At 38.1% G+C, this 20,310-nt stretch overlaps 1 long non-coding RNA gene across 1 annotated transcript; it reads left to right on the top strand.

The window, feature by feature from the left end:
• The first annotated feature begins 948 nt into the window (after positions 1–948).
• On the top strand, positions 949–11,512 carry LOC115498747. The gene is made up of 3 exons (XR_003963939.1): positions 949–959; positions 4,274–4,276; positions 11,341–11,512. It is a non-coding gene; the product is annotated as an uncharacterized LOC115498747 (long non-coding RNA).
• Positions 11,513–20,310: the final 8,798 nt, after the last annotated feature.

Genomic DNA, 20,310 nt, shown 5'->3' with positions numbered 1-20,310 from the left:
CCTAGAGAATTTTAAACTATATTTTACTTTTTTTCTTTCCCTTTGGGTTTCTTAATAAAATATATGTCTTTGGGACACCTGGGTGGCTTAGTCAGTTAGGCGTCTGACTTCAGCTTGGGTCATGATCTCACGGTTTGTGGGTTCGAGCCCCACAGTGGAGCCTGGAACCTGCTTCCGATTCTGTGTCTCCCTCTCTCTCTGCCCCTCCCCCATTCACTCTCTCTCTCTCTCTCAAAAATAAGTAAACATTAAACAAATTTAATAAAAAATAAAAGAAATATGTCTTTAAGCTACTCTAACACATGTTTCGCTCACTCAACTAGTATCATTTTTCTGACTCGGGTTATTTTTTATGTTTCTCTCTTCCTTTTCTCTTTTTCCTTTCCATACCTTTTCATTTCTTTTAGCCTTGATTCCTTGTTGTCTCAAGACCTCAGTAGCAATTAGCCTAATTATCCATGATGAATCCAGAGTGTGCTCAAGCTTGAATAAATTTCACCCTCGCATGCCGCTTGGCTAGCAGGAAACTCTTAGGAAACAATCAGGAAAACCATGTTTCTGACTGATATGCATCAGCCAGAAAGACATTTTCTCATCTCCAGTGTGACAATTCCAGTCTACCATACAGAACCAGATCTTTGCCCTGACAAGCTCACTCTCTCATGCCGGTAAAAATGCATTCTAGCGGCACCTGGGTGGCTCAGTCAGTTGAGCCTGTAACTCTTAGTTTTGGCTCAGGTCATGAGCTCATGTTTCTTAAGTCTGAGCCCCACATCCGGCTCTGCACTGGCAGTGTGGAGCCTGCTTGGGATTCTCTGTCTCCCTCTCTCTCTCTCTCTCTGCCCCTTCCCTCACTCGTGCAGTCTCTGTCTCTCTCAACATAATAAATAACCTTAAAAAAAAAATGCATTCAGGGCACCTGGGTGGCTCAGGCGGTTAAGTATCCAACTTCAGCTCAGGTCATGATCTCATGGTATGTGAGTTTGGGCCCCGCATCTGGCTCTGTGCTGACAGCTCAGAGCCTGGGGCCTGAATCGGATTCTGTGTCTCCCTCTCTCTCGGCCCCTTCCCTGCTGATGCTCTGTCTCTCTCTGTCTCAAAAATAAATAAAACATTAAAAAAATGTTTGTGTAAAAAAATGCATTCTAGGGGAGACTGTGTGGCTCACTTGGTTAACCATTAGGCTCTTGATTTCCACTCAGGCCATGATCTCATGGTCATGAGTTTGAGCCCCATATGAGTATGGTAACCACTTGGGGTTCTCTCTCTCCCTCTCTCTCTGCCCCTCTCCTGCTCACTGTCTCTCTGTCTCCCCAGATAAATAAATGAACATTTGTTAAATGCATTCTAAAATAAATATCAAATATGTTTTAATAATTGGAAGCAATGGTTTCCTTAAAATAACTTCCCAGGGTCTTTCACAAACTGATGAATATTAAGATTGTTTTCAGGATTTCTTTTGGTTTGTTAATTGATTTTTACTACAACAAAGAATTCTTGCATTAAGCATCCACATACATGGCATTTATATTTATTGCCAGTTCCATCATTTCTACATTTCCATAAATGAGATGGTGGGTCAAAATGATATTGTAATTTTAATTTTAATATATGTAGCCAAATTTCTTTCTCCAAATGTTAGTTAATCACATTTCCCTTAGCAGTATAGGAGAGGAAATGGAGCAGTATGGTTGGAGGGAGTGGGACCAAATCATACAGGAGATTCCATAGTCCACAAGAAGGAATTTGGGCTTATTCTAAGTTCACAGTAAAGTGTTCAAGGACTTTAAGCAGAGGAGTGAGATGATTTTTAAAATATTACAAAAAACACTGTGATCTGACTCGTGAGGAATGGTTCTGGAAAGCAAAGGTAGAAGCCGAGAGAAAAGTACAATGAAAAATAACGTAAGATTTTTTCAATTATTTGGATTGTAAAAATATTTTGAAATGAGTTCATAATATTATAGGAGTCCTCTGAAATTTCTATTTGAAGCAGTTATACAAAAAGTTCTGTTTAATCTGTGTAGAACATAGCCCATATGCTTGTTTCTAATAATGGATTACAAAATACATGTCCATAAAATATAAGAATGTTAAGTTAAAATAAACAGACAAATAAAATGCATTACACAACACTTCCTTGGAGAAGTCTGCTCTGATAATCCAGTCTGAAATAATTCTTCTGTTATTCTTTCAAGTTAAGTATCCTGTTTTTATTTTATTTTTTTTATCCTACTATTTCACTGATTTTGTCATTACCTATTCATTTGTGTTTTTATCCGGGCAGAGTCCGTCTTTCTTTCAGATCTGCCTCTGTGTCTGTCTTTCCTGATGTATTCACAGGATGGAACACAGAGCAGGGGCAGGACAAAGAATTCACAAAAACAAATGTTTGTTAAATTAACAAATCAGTATTTATATCTTAAAGACCAAAACACAAAATCTACTTATCTTCATTTCTGTAGCTCATACAGGAAGACATCAGTAGACATTTTGAGGATCTAAATTAATATATTTTATGCAACAAACCATAAGAGACTCTTAAATCAGAACAAACTGAAGGTTGTTGGAGGGATTTTGGGGGGGGGGATGGGCTAAATAGGCAAGGGACATTAAGGAGACACTTGTTGGGATGAGCACTGGGTGCTATATGTAAGTGATGAATCACTAAATTCTATTCCTGAAATCATTATTACACTATATGTTAACTAACTTGGATGCAAATTTTTTTAAAAAAGAAAAAAATATATATATTTATGCAAATTAATCTATTTCATACAGTTTAATACCAGCTTTGGAAAATTATGAATGCATATATATTTTAAGTTTTTATTTTATTCATTTATTTTTTTAATGTTTATTTATTTTTGAGAGAGAGAGAGACAGAGTGTGAGTGAGGGAGCGGCAGAGACAGAGAGGGAGACACAGAATCCAAAGCAGGCTCCAGGCACTGAGCTGTCAGCACAGAGCCCAACACGAGGCTCGAACACACAAACAGTGAGATCATGACCCGAGCCGAACAAAGTCCGACGCTCAACCCCCTGAGCCACCCAGGCGCCCCTTAAGTTTTTATTTTAATTATCGCTGGCTAACATAGAGTGTGAAAAATTAGTTTCAGGTGTAGAATATAATGATTCAACAGTTCCATATATAAGTTGGTGCTCATCAGGACAAGTGCACTCCTTAATCCTCATCACCTATTTCACCCAATCCACCAGCCACCTCCCCTCTGGTTACCATCAATTTGTTGTCTATACTTAAGAGTCTGTTTCTTGGTTTGTCACTCTTTCTCTCTCTCTTTTTCCCTTTGCTTTTTTGTATTTTTCTTTAATTCCACCTATGAGTGAAATCATATGGTATTTGTCTTTCTCTGATTTATTTTGCTTGGCATTTTACTCTCTAGCTCCATCCATGTCATTGCAAATGGCAAGATTTCATTATTTTTTATGGCTGAATAACATGTACCACTATTTCTTTATCCATTCATCAATCAATGGACACTTGGGTTACTTCCATATCTTGGCTCTTGTAAATATTGCTGCTATAGATATAGGAGTGCCTTTATCTTTTCAAATGAGTGTTTCTGTATTATTTGTGTAAATACCCAGGAGTATAATTGCTGAATTACAGGGTAGGAAACTTTTTAAGGAAACTCCACACTTTTTTCCACAGTGACTGCACCAGTTTGCATTCCCACCAACGGTGCACGAGGGTTCCTTTTTTTTCACATCCTCACCAACACCTGTTGTTTCTTGTGTTGTTTATTTTAGCCATTCTGACAGGTATGAAGTGATATGTCATTGCTCTTTGGTTTTGGTTTTGGTTTCGTACTTCCCTGATGATCAGTGATGAACATCTTTTCCTGTGTGTTTCTGGATGTCTTCTTTGGAGAAATGTCTGTTTATGTCTTCTCCCAATTTTTAATTGGATTATTTGGTTTTGGGGTGTTGAGTTGTATAAGTTCTTTATATATTTTGGATACTAATCCTTTATCAGATATATCATTCTCAAATATGTTCTCCCATCCTATGGGTTACCTTCTAGCTTTGCTGTTTGTTTCCTTTGCTGTGCAGAAGCTGTTTATTTTTATGTAGACCCAATAGTTTATTTTTGTTTTTGTTTCCCTTGCCTCAAGAGACAGATCTAGAAAAAAGTTGCTATAGCTAATGTCAAAGAGGTTACTGCCTGTGTTCTCTTATAGTATTTTTATGGTTTCAGATCTCACGTTTAGGTCTTTAATCCATTTTGAACTTGTTTTTGTGTATGGTGTAAGAAAGTGGACTAGTTTCTTTCTTTTGCATGTTGCTGTCCAGTTTTCCCAATATCATTTGTTGAAGAGACTGTCCTTTTCCCATTGGATATTCTTTCCTGCTTTGTCAGATTAGTTGGCCATATAGTTGTGAGGCCATTTCTGGGTTTTCTGTTCTACTGATCTATGTGTCTAACTTTGTGCCATTAACGCATTGTTGTGATTACTACAGCTTTGTTATATAATTTGAAGTCTGGAATTGTGATGCCTCCAGCTTTGCTTTGCTTTTTCAAGGTTGCTTTTGCTATTTGGGGTCTTTTGTGGTTCTATATCAATTTTAGGAGTGTTTGTTATTTTTATAGGAATTGCATTAAATGTGTAGATTGCTTTGGGTAGTATAAACATTTTAACAATATTTGTTCCTCCAATCCATGAGCATGGATTGTCCTTACATTTCTTTGTGCTATCTTCAATTTCTTTAATTTTTACTGTTTTCGTGTTTCCTCCCTTTATACTGTCACTTTTGGTCTCTCCTTTCCACTCAAGAAGTATTCCTCGCAGGGTCATGATCTCCTTTAGTTTTCATTTGTCTGAGAAACTCTTTATCTCTCGTATTCTGAATGACAGCCTTGCTGAATAAAGTGTTCTTGGCCACAGATTTTTCCCATTCAGCACTTTGAATATGTCATGCCACTGTGTTCTGGTTTGCAGAGTATTTGTTGAAAATCTCTTGCTAGACTTATGTTTTCCTTTGTAAATTAGTGACTTCTTTTGCCTTGCTGCTTTTCAGATTTTTCCTTTATCACAATATTTTGCCAATTTAATTACAACATGTTTTGGTGTGGATCTGCTTTTGTTGATTTTGATGGCGATTCTCTGTGCCTCCTGGATCTGGATGTCTGTTTCCTTTTTTAGGGAAGTTTTCAGCTACTATTTATTCAAATAAAATTTCTGCCCTCTTTTCTCTCTCTTCTTCTCGGACTCCTATACTACAAATGTTGCTACATTTGAGTCACTGAGTTCCCAAAGTCCATTCTCATTTTGCATAATTCTTTTTTCTCTTTTGTTCAGCTTACTTTCCATTACTGTCTTTTAGGTGACTAATTTGTTCCTCTGCTTCTTCCATCCTGCTGTTTATTCTATCAAATGTGTTTATTCTATCAAGTGTGTATTTCTTTACTATGTTATTCCTTATCTCTATGTTAAGGGTCTCACTCATGTCTTCCACTCTTTTCTCATGTCTAGTGAGTATCCTTATAATCATTGCTTTAAATTCTCTATCAGACCTCTTACGTATATCTGTTTCACTTAGACCACTGGTTGTGGCCTTGTCCTGTTCCTCCATTTAGTATAAATGTCTGTCTCTTCATTTTGTCTGCCTCTCTGTGTCTGTTTCTCTGTGTTAAGAAAGCCAGCTATGTTTTCTGCTCTTGAAAGTAGTAACTTTATTAAGAAGAAGTCCCAGAGTTACATGCAACGCAGTGTCCCCTGTTCACCCGATTGTGGCACTCCAGGAGAACATCCCATGTGTGTTGCTTATGTTCCGTGGTTGTGCCTGAGCCATCTTTCCTTTCAATGCAGTCATCTGCACCGACTCTGCCTGTTGTGGGCTGTGCTTGCTGTCTGTGGTGTTAGTGGAACCTAGGCAGACAGCTCTGGTTGCGGGGGGGTGGGTGGAGTGGGAACTTGGGAGTGGGGCAGAGGTATTAGCAAAATTTGTGCTGGGCTACTAGTCTTGTGCCAGATCCCCCAAAGCACTGCCGTGGCTGGGGGCCAGGTGGCTGGAAGTGCGTGGCTAGGCACACCGTGTCTGATGGGTGTGGTGCACCGTAGCACCTGTGCACCCAGTGGCTGGGTACAGTGCACAGGAGGATGTAACAAAATTTGCCCTGAGCCCAGGGCCAAGGGGCTTGGAGGGGACAAGTCCTCCAGAGAACTCTGGCGCACCATACGCTGCTAGCTGGTTAGGTAGCAAGTGTCTGGAGTGCCACCTCCCTCAGGTGTCTCTGTCGCTTATGCTGGTGGATGGTGGAGGAGAATGGCACCTGCCAGCTCCCTTTTTTCAGAGAAGTCCTCCAACGTGCTCTCAGAGAAGTCCTCCGACATGCTCCAAAATCACTATGAACAGACCTGTCTCCTGTTTGCCCCCGATCTCATGTAAACTGCTGTTTTTATGTTGCCTCTCCATGCAGGCTGCTGTCCCTTTCAGGGCAGTGACCCAGCCATCATGAGCCCTCCAGCTCACCTGGTGTTGAGTCAGCTGACTTTTAAAGCTCCAGACTCGAAGTCCCACTAGTTTTAAAAACTCACAGCATTCAGCCCCTCTGGTTTTTAAAGCCAAATGTCATGAGGATTGGTCTTCCCTGTGTGAGCTCCCTGGTGCCAGAGCCTATTTCTCTGTCCTCTACACATGCAGCTCCCTGCCTCCTGCAGGCAGCTTCCCTCCACATTCCTGACCTTCCTAACCTTTCAGAATATAGCTTCTTCTCTGTATTTAGTTATATAGTTTGTTCTGCCAGTCTTCAGATCACTCTCCAGTTTATGGATTTGGATGTGGATGATATCTAGCTATAAACATTAGATGGAGAGAGCTCAGGGTCCTTCCACTCTGCCATCTTTCCAACCTCTCATGAATGCAGGTATATTTTAAACTGACAACATATTTATAATATAGAGTCATTCCTTGATTATTATTTGAATATAGTTTGTCTATCAAAAAATAATTTATTTTCTAAATGACTTCTGCCTGCTGTCAGCATTCTTCTGAACAGCTTGTCCAAATGGTTATAGGGAGATAGGAAATTAGTGCTTCTGAAAAGTAATTAGAAATTCGGGGCGCCTGGGTGGCGCAGTCGGTTAAGCGTCCGACTTCAGCCAGGTCACGATCTCGCGGTCCGTGAGTTCGAGCCCCGCGTCGGGCTCTGGGCTGATGGCTCGGAGCCTGGAGCCTGTTTCCGATTCTGTGTCTCCCTCTCTCTCTGCCCCTCCCCCGTTCATGCTCTGTCTCTCTCTGTCCCCAAAAAAATAAATAAACGTTGAAAAAAAAAATTAAAAAAAAAAAAAGAAATTTAAATATGTCGGACTTGGTACACAATAGAATATGAGCGCGAGCAAAGAGTTCAAATAAATTTCTGACACACAAAGTTAAATAGAGAATTTGGAAGTAGAAACTTCACCTAATAAGTCTGTAGCTAACAGTTTGGAAGAGGTCTTAATATTGATATGCCTTGGCTGCTTCTTGATGCTTTCAGATACTGAGAAAAATGAAAGCGAATGGAATTTTACTAAAGGAAACTATCTCAGCTATGGACTGCCGTTCAAATTGACTTTGAGTCCAGGAATCTATAGCTTTACAGGATTGGACAAGCCAAATGTATGTGTAACCCAAGAAACAAAATACATGATTTTCTAAGAGCCAGCCCAATTGTACCAGTCTAATTAATGGGGTCTCCCTCATCCCCAAGTCTACGATTTCACATGGCTTCAAGGTAATTGCCATTAAACTGAGGGAGAGAGAGTTGTGCAAACACAAGAAGTAAACAAAAGAGGAGATCATCAGGTTTGACAGTCACATGTATGATTAACTTCATATACAGCTTATTGAAAGCAAATAGACATGAAGTCTGCCAAAGCTTGAGGAAGTTGCACTGCCACTGAAGTTACAAACCTAAAAAGACTGTAATTGTTTAATTCATTTTTTTACATTTTATTTATTTTTGAGAGAGAGAGAGAGAGAGAGAGAGCGAGCACAAGTGGGGGAGGGGCAGAGAGAGGGAGACCAGAATCTGAAGGAGGCTCCAGGCTCCAAGCTGTCAGCACAGAGCCAGATGCGGGGCTCAAACTCAAGAACCGTGAGATCATGACCTGAGCCGAAGTCAGTTGCTTAACCGACCGAGCCACCCAGGCACCCCTGTAATTGTTTAATTCTTAAAGTTACCCTCTGCCCTATGCCTGTACAAGACTACGTGAGGTATCTCTCCATCATGGATTTTGTATTAGACCACTGAAAATCACAGATATGGATGAATCTCCAAGAGTCTAATAAAGACAATGCACGAGCAAGTTATTCACACCAAAAGGACAGGAAGTCAGAAGGACTAACCAAGGAAGCAGTGTTTCGTAAGTCCATAACTATGGACTCTTTCTCATTCTTCTGATTTCTAACACCTGACCCATTCCTGTATCCACTGCTTCCTGTTTCTTAGTCCTAATATCTTGGTCTTTCCAAAACTGAAGATGTTTTCTAGTATAATGATATTCTAATAACCTTTCCTTTTCTTTCCATTAATTATTTGTCCAGTGAATTTAAATTATGGGGTTGGTTTGTTCTTGGCACGTACTTTCCATTCAAAATGTCTCCATATTTTCTTCACTCTGGTACATGAGTTCTTCCTTTATTCTTTAGAGAACACTAAGAATAGCTTATCCTAAAAAAGACATTATTGATAATATATGTCTTTTCTGTTGCTTTCCTCACAAAGCACTCTTCATAGGCTCAAGGTGATATGAAACACAAAGTTAGTTCAATTTCCTCTTAAATCTTGGTTCCAGGACTTTTAATCAACACATATGCCCACTGTATAAAAATACTTTTTTATGTGTTTATAGTATACAAAAATGAGTAGAATTAATGTCTATGGGAGTGATGTTTGTAATCCAATATAACCAGACACATAATTTAAAGGCTATTAGGAGAAATTTCCTGCACCTAAATATTTGTCTCATACTGAATACTTTGATTTTGTTACATTGCCTTTGGGGAAGAGGTGGGGCTTCTGTTCTGGTGTTCCCTGATGTAAGAGGCTTTAAATATGTAGGGACAGCATGGGTTCAGGGATAGTTGAAAACATGACTTTGAATAGCAAATAATTTGAATATTGTTGTGAATATAAACACCTACCTCACAATTTACCTTGGTCTCAAAGAGGCTACCTTTCTTCCAGGACCCATACTGAACTCTTCATTCAATAACCCCACCATTCCAACCACCCATCCTCTCACCCATATTCCAGTGTTCTCCGCCTTAACATTACCCTTTCATTTGCTGTAGAGCAAGAGTTGCATGAGAAAGTACACTGTGAAAACAATTTTAGTTTAAAAAAGAAACGTGGCATTTAGAATTTATTTTCCACATGGACTCTAACCAAAGGACAAATCCTGATCTTCATCATAAACCAAAAGATGAAATGCCTTACTCTTTTTTATCATATTTTCATTTGGAAGAACAACAAGGCTAAATGCATTCACAATTTACTGCTCTCTTAAAGAAAGCAGTAATAGGCTTTCAGAAACAACCTTCAGAGAACACTTAAATATTAAGCAACATTAAAGCACTCTGTTTCTTCCACTATAATTTAATGCCTTTAGTGTAAGAATTATCCACACACAAATGCATAAATGTTGAATACCTCTATATTAGTCATTGAATAAAGGTTCAATTAAATAAATGTTGATGGAATCCCTATTATGGGACAGAATATCCTAGGTGTTAATTGAAATGCATAAAACTTATTTGTAAATGCCAACATTTTTTTTAATGAAAAATAGGAGGAGGGAGGTATGTCAACTCCCCTCCAGCATCAACACCACCAAACTTTCCACTTCTTCTCACCCTGGCTCAGTATTAATCTCAGTACTAATAGCTCAGTATTAATCTGTCAACATCTTGGATTCTCTAATCTTCATATCTGAGAATCTAGAATTACCATTTTCCAGTCTCTGCTCTGATCACACAACCTTGACCCTGTGAGTTGGTCCCTGAGTCACAACCAATGTCACATCCATTTCTGGGAAGTTTTCCCAAAATGCACAAACGCCAATGCATTTTCTTTCTTTTGTCTGTTTGCAAATATCCATGCTACACTTCCATTGCTTTTATAATTAAAAATTAAACTTGTTTGAAACAATTAAGTGTTCTGGGAGGTCATATTCAAAAAGAATAATGAAAAGGCAGTGAACTTCATGATTCTCACAGAAAAAAAAAAAAAGAATTTGATAAGCACAGCAACACATTCTAATATGTCCCTCACCGCCGGGAGAGGTGCGCAGGAATACCATTCAACTACGCAGCACAAGTAGAGTGGATTCAGTTTTCTTAGCGGTTCATCCCAGGCATGACAAAGAAAAAGAAAGATATGCGAGATAACTCTCCTTTTGTAGTATCCCTACAAAACATATCTGAAGAGCTCTGGACTGTATCAAGCCATGAGGTATGTGGGGAGTCACATACACCTTCTTTCCCCCAGAGTCAGTCGGCTTAGAAAGGCAGTGTGATATGAAAGCAATTATATCAGTATGCAGTAAGGTAGACAACTTGAGCTGTTGGCCCAAGTTACTTAACCTGAATTCAGCTTTCCTATCCCTTAGTTTGGAATAATACTCTTTTTCTTATAAGATTCCAGGGGTAATTGAAGGAGAAGGCATACGTGTAGTATCTGGGAAAAGCAGGAAGTCGGTGACTGATGGTTTCTTTCCCTTTCTCACTTCCTTAGGGAAGTAATGTTAAGTCCATGCCTTGCTCTGTGGGCACAGACTGAGTTGGCAACAAAAACAATGAAAGGAAGAGGAAGAAAAACACCGAGACAAAGCGGAACAGCTTGAGGCAATAGGAAAGAAAGGCTGTGGGTTAGATATTTGAGCCTCCAGTTAACGACATGTGAGTCAAGACGCTAAGAAACAGTGGAACCACCACAAAGCAACATGCAATTGATTAGAAATGCGTGCCGTCTGCTGAGAATTAGTAGTGTTAGTGATACCCTACGGCATACGGATCAGTGATGTGGTGGCCTCACATTAATAAAGACATAAAGTGCGAAGAGAAAGGAACTGAGACACGCAGACATGGGCAATAACATATAATACTACAGTAACATATAATAAATGTTATTTGTGGTGCAGTTTCTTCAAAAGACCAGCTTTGATGGTGTAGGGGTTTCCTGAATCTCCGGAACGGACACAGACTTTTCAATCTTTAACCTGTCTGGTGAGTCTGGCAAAGAGATCCAAGGTCACTATGATGGGATTCTGGGGTGATGGTGGGGTTCAGAGCTGATGGCCAAGAAAGAATTCTTGAAGACATCTTGGTCCAAAAGGGTGATTTCATTAAAGCACGGGACAGGACCCGTGAGCAGAAAGACCTGCACTGGGGTTGTGAAGAGTGATTGATGATACACTTTCAGGTTGGGAGGGGCTTAGGGACAGAGAAAGTCTCTAAGGAATTTTGGAAGCAAGGTTTCCAGGACCTTGAGGGGCTAGCTGTTGCTAGGAAAATGTCATTTATTACTGTTTAGTAAAGCCTCAGTCATGAGACCCCTTCAGACACATATCGGGGGCTCTATGCTTGTAGTATAATTGCCAACATATACTTGGGGGTTAAAGATAAAGGAGGTTTGCAAAGGGATTTGTATGTGTTTAAGGAGACTCACAGGATCCTGGGGGGGTCAGGATAATGTTAAGCCAAGATTCCCTTTTACCGCTAGCAAAGTATCATCATCAAGGCAGCTCAGCTCCTAGAGGAAGGTCACTCTTCCTGTTTCAAAGACTCATCAATGGGCTGTAGGGAATTTAATTTTTCATTTGCCTTTGGTTCCCACATCACCATGGCAAGCACCCCCTTACATCTTGATGATGGTGATATTAGGGCTCTAGGAAACGGAGTCTCTAGGGTTCTACAGATTAAGCTATGGATAAAATTGCTTTTTTCTTGCAGTTTACTAAGTTATCTGTAAACTGAAGGAGACTCCTGTCCTGCACGACTGATCCCTATCAGTCAAGCATTTGCTTTCTTTCCCTTCCCCTGTTCTTGGGCAGTCAGGAGTGTCCGAGGAATATCACACATATCCCACCTGGGGGTAGGGAGGGCAGTGCTTTTAGCCTATACTTTGCCCTCAGCTTGCCTTATGCTCCCTCACCAATTAGAAATCATTTATAAACCATTTTATGTGACACTCTGCCTTTACTCACGTGAGGTTTTAATTGGGAAAGATGATAAAGGTCCATTTTTGTTTCTAAATTAGGTATTTGTCAGTTTCTCCTGCTCACAATTTCACTCCCCTTTTGTAAGCACAAACCAATAATTTTTGTGTGTGTGTAGATTTTTTAAAACTCTCCCCTATTATATGCAAATCTAAGTGCTTCTCTTCCTCTATAGCAAATGAAATGGTCAGGTCTTCCTTAAAAGGGGGAAGGGAAAGAGTCAGGTTGCGTACTATCTCCACATCTGGCAAAACACTGGATCTTAAAATTGTGTTGCTAAAACCAAAGAAAAGGTACCGATGTGAGGAGGAAGGTCTGAGAAGCCCCTTCTTACTGGACAAGTGCTATGCTTCATACTCCCTAATCACCTTGGTTCCTCACCATTACCAGGACTCCCAGAATTCCATGAGCCCTCAAGATCCTTCCACTAAATTATATTAAGCTTGAATTAGCAAGAAAGAGTTCATGCTGCTTGCCTTCGGTACACCTCATCTGATGCATCATCTGGAACACACAGTGGGGAGAACCCTTACCAGAAGCAGGTAAATTAGAGAAGAGAGCTTACATAAATTACCAGGAACACCAGTGACTGGAAAATCGCTGCCTTATAACACAACCAATTCTACGTCTGGGTTTCTCTAATTTTTAAACATCTCTTCCGAATATCACACCAAATGTTCGGCCTTGTCACATCCGAAACAGTGAGAAATCATACAACTGAAACTTAACAGGTCATCTGTGACTTAAGAAAATAGATTTCATTGAGCTTCCAGGACAGAAATCGAATTGCAAAGACTGGAGTGACTGAGTGGTATGAATTTGGCGGCAAGTGAAGGGGTCAGTGAAGTAGGGGTGAAATGTGAGCTTGAGGTAGTGACCCATCTCAGAGAATGCTTTCAAAGGCAGTGGAAGCCAACTTTTAGGTGAATAGCTCTGACCGTTGTTGGTTGGGGTGGGGGTAATGATGGAGAGATTAGTAAAGATACAAGATAATCAGAGAAACTTGAGAAAACCCATGTGAAATGTCTTGGACTTTAATGAAGCTGTTCCATAAATTCACAGGCTGTAAATGTTCTTCGAAGCATCTAAAAGAACCTCTTGATAAATGTATGCATTTCTTCTTCAAAGTTCAGGAGAAAGACTCAATTTCTTCTTGAAACTTCTCAGGGTAGGAAAATACTATCTCATGAGATAGGCTGTTTCTGAGAAGCTCAAACTGTAAATGACTGTAGTAAATTGAGAAGAAAAAATCCTTTCTTATACCTTTCAGCTCTCTATGCCAGTTTTATTCTCTAAGCCCACAAAAATTCCAATCGCTTTTCAAACACTCACTTCAGATACTTACTTGAGGATAATTATAATTCTTACTTTAGTAGAACTCATCTACACATATCTTTAGAAATATAGCCTTCCATATCACAATCTGTTATCAGAGACACATCATCTGTTCATCTCATTTATTCTTTTCCATTTTTTCCATCTGGCTGGAATAGCTTTAGCCTCCCTCTTGTTCTCTCTCTCTCTCTTTCTCTCTCTCTCTCTCTCCCTCCCTTTCACTCTCCCTCTCTCTCCTCCCTGCTTTTTCTCTTCCCTGTCTTTCTCTTCCCCCCTTCTCCTTTTCTCTCACTTTCTCCTCCTCTGCTCCTCTCTCCCTCCTTTTCTCTCTCAGATCTATTATCTCTCTCTCTCCCTCTCTCTCACTCTCACTCTCTCTCTCTCCTCCCTGCTTTTTCTCTTCCCTGTCTTTCTCTTCCCCCCTTCTCCTTTTCTCTCATTTTCTCCTCCTCTGCTCCTCTCTCCCTCTTTTTCTCTCTCAAATCTATTATCTCTCTCTGTCCCTCTATCTCTTTCCGACTCCTTATTTCTTTATCTGTCTCTTCATTTCTCTCTTCTCCATTCACAGGTCCTCTACAATGCTTACATTCTCAAGTACATGAATGTGTACATTGTTGGTGGCCTTCCTATGTATGGCAGGTGACAACTGGTACATTTTCCATCAGACACATTCCTTTTGAACAATGTACATTTTTACTGCCTATATTTTAAGTTTCAGGACTTTGCAATACCTTTGCAATTGTGTTTTTCTACTTGGATTTGAATCTCAAGTTCATATTACCTCTGATCCATATGTTGTGCCATCCAAAGTCATGAACATGATTTCTGATACACTTTACAATAATTTCTCTCAGGAACTGCTGACACTTCCTTCTATTGATTTTCTTTATCCCTTGACAGACAAGATTTCCTACATTCTACCAATATTAGAGATATATCACACCTTTCTTTCTCCCGCTCCTTTTAAGCGTAAATTCCTTGTCATGAAATCAATAAAATTCAAGGAAAATATATCTTTCTTATATTGTTCCCAAGAGTCATCTGGCCCTGGAGTAGATTCCATGTGTTCTAACACTAAACTATGTACCAGAAAGCCAAGTCTTATTGTTCAGTTTATTTTTAAAACTTTGTCAATTATCAAATTCACATGAAAACAAGAAATTAAAGCCCAATGTCTATCCTCAGAACTCTCTGGTTCTCATAAGGATTTCATAGTCATATTTGATATTTCCTTTTTATTGCTTAATCTCTTGACTATAAAATTTGTTACTAGATCAATTCATTCTATATATATTTTTATTGATATTTATCATATTCAACTTACTATGCTAAATTATATACATGAAAAGCAAATCAGACATTGTTGTTATTCTATTGGAGAGCTCAATGTCATATCCATGACATTGGATATGTAAGCTGATGATTACTTTAGAAAATGTTCAGTCTATTTATTTCCCAATAATATCACTTACTTTTATTCCAAAAGGTAAAGAAATTACTGATTTTTCTCTGAAAGCACAGAAACATTACAATCAACCTCAAGAAGATGCATCATTTTAGTTGAGACCCCAGGAAGGGGAAGTAGCTAGATTTTTTATAATATTATAGATATGCCATCTAGGAAGAAAGTATATATTTGAATTAGTTAGGTCATGTTGATACATAACTACTCTCCATTTCCTCGATAGTGATTTTCCAACCATCACAATATACGGTATTTCACGACCCTATAGATGTTAGCACAATGTCTTTATAATTCCGAAGACCTGCTGTTCCTCCTTGCCCTACATGAACCTGTTCCCTGAGAAAGGTCAAATTCATCCTATATGATGAAACACTGAGTTTGCTATAATGCAGATATGGCATCCTATCTGCTTTGCCCTCAGATACTGAATATTGAATGCTGCACCCGTACTTACTCTCTGACAAGCAGGGGTTCTTTAGCAGCTGTTTCCTAGGAGTCTAATTTCTTGTCTGCTACATCAGAACAGTACCTGCTTCATGTTTCCAGCAAGAACCACCAAGCACACCCTATAAATACACTGGAAGAAATGTTCTGAATGCGTTGCCTCCTTCTGTTTAGTGTTAGATTTAGGATTTTCACAGTCTAAAGCCCTACATATTTGAATGTTTTTGTTTGTTTTCTGTTTTCTCACTAAAGTAGCAGGTCTGTGACAGTAGAGCTGTTTGTCTGTCTTGCTCACTCCCGTTTCCCCAAGTGTCTAGAATAGTCTGCCCCATTAGAAGTGCTCCACAACTATTTGTTGAATGAATAAATGAGTGACTGAAAGAAATAATGAATGAGGGAGATGGGGTGGGCCAGCAAGACCAAAGGAGTGCATAACAAAGGTTAGTATGAACACTTTGGGGAATGAGATAACAATTAAATAGTTCATTATATCAATAAAGCGACTGTCATATGATATTTTGAATGCAGCTAAAATGAAAAGCGCAGTTGGGAAATGCAACAGTAGTTGTCTTCCCTACAACCAGTAGTCCTGAGCTCAGATTGATTTAGGATCCTAGGGACTTGCACTGTGATGCTTTCGTGACCTTCCTGCATTTAAGGGATTATCATCTCAGCAGACACGGCTATAAATATTTTCCAGTTGCGTACAAAGGTTTAGTTAAATTAATCTTCTGATAATTTTCTGTTTGTTTTCTGGATTCTCTACAGTAAGTATGGATTGCTTTTATTATGAAAAAAATAGGTGAAAACTGAAGACAACTCATAATAAAAGGCTTTTTTTGTGTAAGAAAGAGAACTTTCCTATTATAAAGGATTTTTTTTATTAAATATAGAGATACTGAATTTTACCAAATAGAGAATGTCTGTGTACACGTCTTATTTTGACTGATTGAGAAGAATATCCTAATAACATACACTTAAATTTCCTGGATAAAAAGAAGTACGTTCAATATCTTATTTTTGTAACTTAATTTTAATTATTAGTATTTTATTTGGGAATTTTATGCTTATATTTTGTTAGTTGGTGTTCTTATTTGCCAGTAACAAAACCCGACTCTAGGTAACGTAAGATACGGGGAACTCGTCAGAAGGATAATGCTCAGGAAGCTGAAATCAGACCACAAACAGAAATCACAGGAATTTTGATGGTGAGATAGCAAGTCAGGGCCAAGGGCGCACAAAGCAGCAAGTCCTGCAGCCAAAGTGCACTCTTCTTCCAGACACCCCCTCAAGAGGCAAAGTCCCTATAAAGAATATTTTACTAGCCCAGATTTAGCACACCATTGTCCCTTTGATAATCTAGGAGACAGGTGGGTGAGTCTTGACTTTTCATCCCCCTGGGAATATCAACTTTATTAAAACTATCCATAATGAGAAAGTTCCCTAACGGGACACAGAGTTAATACAGACAAGGTTGGAGACAGAATGTCCATTCTCACCATGGGTTTCTATTTAATTATCTCTCCCTTTTTTCCAGATTGGCATAAAAGTTACGTTAGCCATACAAAATTAATTTGAAAACTTCTTATACTTATTTTATCTAGTGTGTTATATAATTTGTAAAGAATCTGTTCTTTAACATGAAAGAACTTATCAACAAGCTATCTGGTCTTAGAAATCTGTTGGTCTCATCAACAAATTACTGGGAAGTAATTCCAGGGTAACTCTCTCAAATTTATCCATGGAGGTTGGTTTATTCCTTCAGATTGTACGCTTAAAAAAATGAGGGCTGGAAACATGTCTGTCTTATTTATTTCTATAGTCCTGAAGCCTAGAAGAGTGGCCAGGGTGTAATTACTGTGTTAATTAACAATTTGAGTGAATGAATAACCTTGAGGCAGTTTTAATCACCTTTCTTTAAGGTAATATTTCCATTTATTAAATTGTTTAACATAACTTCCTATATAATTCTATTTTCTTTTCATTAAAAAGTATTATGTATTTTGCTTTTTCTCACTTCCAATCTTACTTATAATTTGTCTCCTTTCATGATTACATCAGTGATTCAGAAAATGAACTCCTGAATTTAATCAATTTTGCTATTTAGTTATTTTTACTTTACAAGAATTTTCCTTATATCTGGTATAATGGTCTATTTTCCTTAGCTTAAAGTGGTATTTGGTTGGATATTTTCTTTATCCCTATTCTTAAAGAAGAAAATTACAACAGTAAAAATTGCAAAACCCAAGGCCAAACAGCCAAAGTACATAGCAACTTTGTATTTAGTGCAGGTTGCTTAAACCCTCTGCATATTAATTTCTTCATGGCAACAATGGTGATAATGCCTTCCAGTGGTTCTATAAGGATTAAATGAGTTAATACACACACAGTACTTAGAAGCGTTCCTGACACATAAAGAACACTCAATATGTTATGTACCCTTTACTGTCTTTTATTTTTTTAATGATGCCATTTACAACCATGAATTTATATCACGGTAAAGTTCTGAGCACATAACTCATTATATTTTTTTCTAGTGTCCTTTCATTATCTATTTTAAATGGGCTACTGAGGGGTGGCTCAGTCGGATAAGCATCTGACTCTTGGTTTCAGCTCAGGTCATGATCTCACAGCTTGTGGGTTCGAGCCCTGTGTCCAGCTACACTGACAATGTGGAGTCTGCTTGGGATTCTCTCTCTCTCTCTCTCTCTCTCTCTCTCTGCCCCTCCTCTGTTCTCTGAAAATAAATAAATTAACCAGAAGAATTAAAAAAAAAAAAAGAAATAAATACGCTATTGAAATTTAATTACTTCTTTGACCAAAACAGTCTTTGATTATTGTAGTTGTCAAAATAAATAAATAAATAAATAAATAAATAAATAAATAAATAAATAAATAAATAAATTGTGGGAATTTGCTTAGCATTTTATTATTAACGTAGTTTTATTATAGTAGAGTTATTAGAAAACATCATTTATTTTTGTTTTCTTTTTACAGGTTTATTGGAATTTGATAGTTTCCTATCATATGTTATTACACATTATTTTGCTTTTTAAAAACCTATTGAGACATTTAGCATTACCTAGAATATAATTACATTTGAATTTCAAATGTTTTATGCCTCTATTGTGGGTTTGTAAGATATAAAATATGACTCACTATGAGTTTTACTTTAGTTATAAATGAATATAATTTATTTAGCAAAACAGTTCACATTTTCACTTTTAAAGCTATCATTTTTGGCATTAATACCTTTTATCTTTTAAAAATGATTCCTTTTTTTTTGACTCCTTGTCATTGACTTTTATCTTCTATCTTTGCTGTATAGACTAGTTTTAACCTCCTATCATGTTCAGAGAACTAATATGATGAAGACCTAAAATTAGTCTGAAGGGAATCTGATATTTAAATCACACTGAAGTGAAATCAAGAAAGCAGAAAATTTTGCATTTGGTCTTTCCTTAATTATCTGTATGGATCTGATATTATGGCATAAATGAAGACTATTTTTGAATGGTCAGATCATTCCTTAGACATTTTCTATTTACACTGCTTTCCTTTGTGTTGCCTAAATTAAATATCACATAATGCACCTGATATTTACCTGTGTTCTGACAGAAACCTGCTGGAACTGATATCTTAAATTCAGGGAATGGGAGCAAGATAAGCTGTGACACCTTTTCTGACTCTCTTTCAGTTGTTTGAATTGTCCTGGTAATGAGAAAGGACCGAAGAAGGAAGACACCGATGAATCACTGGGGTTTGCGAAACCGTGGTGAGAAATTGCCTCTCTGAGTCATGACCGACCCAGAGGCTTGTCTGGTCCCCATATGTGGTCTATAAAATCTCCCATGACTCATAAAGCCAGATAGCCTGTCATTCAGCCTCAGGGAATGTTGGGATGTCCGCAGAGGGGAAAAAAAAATCCCTTGATTGTCTTTTTCCTATTTATTCTTCGAATGCTCTAGAAGTATGAACTTATCACTGATTTGAGTTTCTTTTTTGATGATAGTGACCATTCCTTCAGAAGAAGGTTTTAAGTTCTTACCTTGTTCCTACAACTTTCCTCAATGTACCCAAGCTTTAATATAATAGATCTTCTCTTCATTTTAGAGTCAATATTCTATTTTAAAAGTCTGTTGCAAATACAAGTCACTTTTGCACACTTTAACCTAGTGACCATTTCTATTTATTGAGAGTCCCCTACTAAATAAATATGGTCAAAATTTTCCCCACATGAACAAGAAGATACTTATGATATTTATCTATATCTGTTACTAGAGAGTTAGGGGCAGTCTTTGGTGAAGTAAAAGGTCTTTTTCCTCTATCTGCTAAATATTTTTCAAATGATTTGTAATACTTGAAGCTACAGATCATGAATTTTGTATTTACAATGTGCTTTAAGGTTATACTGATTCCTTCCATTCATCTGTCATTTGATCATCAGATCAATTATTTGGATTTTTTTTTGAGTGGGATATCCACTTTATTTATTTTTTTATATCCACTTTAATTTAACCAAAGAAGGGCCCCTGGGTGGCTCAGTCGGTTAAGCATCCGACTCTTGGTTTCGGCTCAGTCATGCTCTCACCGTTCATGAATTTGAGCCCCATGTGAGGGTCCACACTGACAGCACAGAGCCTGCCTGGGATTCTCTCTCTCCCTCTCTCTCTCTACCCCTCCTCTGCTCTGTCTCTCAAAATAAATAAACTTTAAAAAGGATTTTAATTTTACCAAAGAAACTTAAGATCAGAAAAGATAAATGATTACCCAAACTTCCTCCATTCACAGAGTTGACAGGTTGTGAAAATAAGACCCTAAATGAGAGCAAGTGACTTCAAAT

Source organism: Lynx canadensis, chromosome D3 (genome assembly GCF_007474595.2).
Source record: "Lynx canadensis isolate LIC74 chromosome D3, mLynCan4.pri.v2, whole genome shotgun sequence".
In the NCBI taxonomy this organism is placed as follows: Eukaryota; Metazoa; Chordata; class Mammalia; order Carnivora; family Felidae; genus Lynx; species Lynx canadensis.
This window is presented reverse-complemented; position numbering and strand designations above follow the sequence as displayed.